The following is a 4,009-nucleotide window of genomic DNA, read 5'->3' as shown; positions in this document are numbered from 1 at the left end:
GACGCACAGACTCACCGAGTGATGGTCCCTGCGAGGTCCGAGCGGCAGAAGCTTCCGCACGGCTCCAGGAACAAGGAGCGGGAGCGTGGCCACTTCAACCACTCCCCTTCTGGTCGCCGCCTATCCTCGCCGCACCTAGAGTATAGTATAGTATTGTAGATGATCGTAGATGATGGTAGATAATTGTAGATAATGGTAGATGAGGGTAGGGTAGGGTGGGGTAGGATAGAGTATGGCTGAGCTGAGCTAAGCAGAGCAGACACCAGACACGACCTCCTCCAACGCCGTCTGTCTGTGTCTGTGTCTGTTTCTACGTACCGCCCCCAACGACGCTGCCCATTGGCTGCATTGTTCAAAATGCTACATTCTAGAGTGTTAGTTTGTGTCGCGGTTCCACCCCCCAACATTCCAACCGCCCCCACTCTCACCCTCCCCCCCCCCCCCATTCCCCACCCCCACAATAGCTTCACTCTGACTATAAAAGCTCAAATAGCGGCACATTTGGATAGCAGTATCGGGATCGGTCTGAGTCTTTTGAGGATGTAACTAGGGAAATGGACAAGGGAGTACCAGTGGATGTAGTGTACCTGGACTTTCAGAAAGCATTTGATAAGGTCCCACATAGATTACTGGGCAAAATTAGAGCACATGGTATTGGGGGTCGGGTACTGACATGGATAGAAACTTGGTTGGCAGACAGAAAAAAGAGTAGGGAAAAATGGGTCCCTTTCAGAATGGCAAACAGTGACAAGTGGGGTATCGCAAGGCTGGGTGCTGGGACCGCAGCTATTTACAATACACATTAATGATTTAGATGAAGAGATTAAAAGTAACATTAGCAAATTTGCAGACACACAGCTGAGCGTAGGAGTAAATGGGTCCTTTTCACAATGGCAGGCAGTGACTAGTGGGGTACCGCAAGGCTCAGTGCTGGGACCCCAGCTATTTACAATATATATTAATGATTTGGACGAGGGAATTGAATGCAACACCTCCAAGTTTGCGGATGACACGAAGCTGGGGGGCAGTGTTAGCTGTGAGGAGGATGCTAGGAGGCTGTAAGGTGACTTGGATAGGCTGGGTGAGTGGGCAAATGCATGGCAGATGCAGTATAATGTGGATAAATGTGAGGTTATCCACTTTGGTTGCAAAAACAGGAAAGTAGACTATTATCTGAATGGTGGCCGATTAGGAAAAGGGGAGATGCAACGAGACCTGGGTGTCATGGTACACCAGTCATTGGAAGTAGGAATGCAGGTGCAGCAGGCAGTGAATAAAGCGAATGGAATGTTAGCATTCATAGCAAAAGGATTTGAGTATGGGAGCAGGGAGGTTCTACTGCAGTTGTACAGGGTCTTGGTGAGACCACACCTGGAGTATTGCGTACAGTTTTGGTCTCCTAATCTGAGGAAAGACATTCTTGCCATGGAGGGAGTACAGAGAAGGTTCACCAGACTGATTCCTGGGATGTCAGGACTTTCATATGAAGAAAGACTGGATAGACTCGGCTTGTACTCGCTAGAATTTAGAAGATTGAGGGGGGTTCTTATAGAAACTTACAAAATTCTTGCAAAAACAGGAAGGCACATTATCATCTAAATGGTGTCAAGTTGGGAAAAGTGGAAGTACAGCGAGATCTGGGGGTCCTTGTTCATCAGTAACTGAAAGTAAGCATGCAGGTTCAGCAGGCAGTGAAGAAAGCGAATGACATGTTGGCCTTCATAACAAGTGGAGTTGAGTATAGAAGCAAAGAGGTCGTTCTGCAGTGGTACAGGGCCCTAGTGAGACCCCACACCTGGACTATTGTGTGCAGTTTTAGTCTCTAAATTTGAGGAAGGACATTCTTGCTATTGAGGGAGTTCAATGTAGGTTCACCAGGTTAATTCCAGGGATGGCGGGACTGTCATATGTTGATAGAATAGAGCGGCTGGGCTTGTATACTCTGGAATTTAAAAGGATTATTGAAACATATAAGATTATTAATGGTTTGGGCACGCTAGAGGCAGGAAACATGTTCCCAATTTTTGGAGGTTCCAGAACCAGGGCCCAATTCATGGGCAGAAAACCCGGGGGGGGGGGGCAGAGGGGACCCGTTCCCCCCCATGTTTTGAGAGATGGGGGACATCCCCCCCCCCCCAAGTTTTTGTGATCCCGATTTTAAAATCTCTGCTTTCCGCGAGGCAGTGGTGGTGGGACTGATGATCGAGGGCGCGGCGATTGGAGGAGGGAGGAGTGGCACAGACCTGCGCTTCATCCGCAGGCAGGATCGATCCCAGCCGGGTCTCCGGCGCTGCCCCGAGTGCCCCCCCCCACCCCACGGGTGGCCAGAGAGGTCGGCACTCAGACGCGAGCTGTGACCCCAGGCCCACAGCCAGCGCAGAGAAACAGCACTAAACCCAGCTCAACTCTGCCTGTCCCGCCAGGTAAACCTCTCTGGACCTGCGGGAAATATGGCCAGCGTGGAGAAGCAGCGCTGGTGTCCCGTCAGTCCAGACCCGGTGAGACAGGCAGAGTTGAGATTGAGCCTCCAAAGCCTCACGCGTGTGTGAGTGTGCGCATGCGCGCGCGGCTGCCAAAAAATTGTGTCCCCCGTCCCCTCCATGTTTTGATAGCGAGTTCCGCTCTTGGCCCAGTTTACGAATAAGCCATTTAGAACGGAGATGAGCAAAAACGTTTTCACACAGTTGTGAATCTGTGGAATTCTCTGCCTCAGAAGGCAGTGGAAGCCAATTCTCTGGAGGCTTTCAAGAGAGAGTTAGATAAAGCTCTTAAAGATAGCAGAGTCAAGGGATATGGGGAGAAGGCAGGAACGGGGTTCTGATTGTGGATGATCAGCCATGATCACAGTGAATGGCGGTGCTGGCTCAAAGGGCCAAATGGCCTACTCCTGCACCTATTGTCTATTGACCGCTCTTGATCCCGACACAGCAGCACCACCACCCTCTCACACCTTCACACTCCCACACCCTTACCGCTTTCACCTCCTACACCCCCACCACCCTGACCCTCACACCACCAATACCCTGACAACAGCAGCACCACCCTGACCATGATCTCCGCACCCCGACCACCACACAAAACAGCAACAGCACCCCTACCCCCCCCCCCCCCGATCCCCACCCTCACACCAGCCCCACCCTGACCCTCACAACACCAGCACAGCAGCACCACTGCCTCTCCTACACTGTCACAACCTGGCCCCCACACCAGCACCAGCCATACCCCCCACACTCCATCACCCACCATCCAACCCTACAAAAGCTCCTTCCACCCCTACCCCAACTTCCTGACTCCCACCTACCTCCCCCATCCCCACCATATCCACCCCCGCTCTCCAACCCCCACTCGCACCACTCTCACCCACCCCCACCAAGTGCAGTTTCATGCCATTTCAAGCGGGGTGCAAGGCCACCAAATTCAAGTGCAGTTTCATGCCACTTCAAGCAGGGTGCAAGGCCACCAAATTCAAGTGCATTCATGCCATTTCAAGCAGGGTGCAAGGCCAACAAATTCAAGTGCAGTTTGTTACCGCTTCAAGCAGGGTGCAAGACAATCAAATTCAAGTGCAGTTTCATACCTTTTCAAGAAGGGTGCAAGTCCACCAAATTCAAATGCAGTTTCATCTGATTTCATGCAGGGTGCAGGCCACCAAATTCAAATGCAGTTTCATCTGATTTCATGCAGGGTGCAGGCCACCATATTCAAATTCAGTTTCATACCATTTCATGCAGGGTGCAAGGCCACCACATTGAAATGCATTTTCATACCATTTCAAGCAAGGTGAAACCACCATAAAACCACATAAAACACCATACTCACAGTTCAGTAGACATTCAATGTGTTCAGTTGATTCACAGTTCAGACAGAGTTATGACCTCTTCCCCCACCCCCCCACCCCCATCTTGCAGAGAATGAGCCACACCCACACTTTCGGGTTTTATAATCCCTCCCCCCCTCACATTGATCCAGTTCACATTATCAAAAGTCATCACCTACAAATATCCTGCTA

Source organism: Amblyraja radiata, chromosome 37, assembly GCF_010909765.2.
Source record: "Amblyraja radiata isolate CabotCenter1 chromosome 37, sAmbRad1.1.pri, whole genome shotgun sequence".
NCBI lineage: Eukaryota > Metazoa > Chordata > Chondrichthyes > Rajiformes > Rajidae > Amblyraja > Amblyraja radiata.
This window is presented reverse-complemented; position numbering follows the sequence as displayed.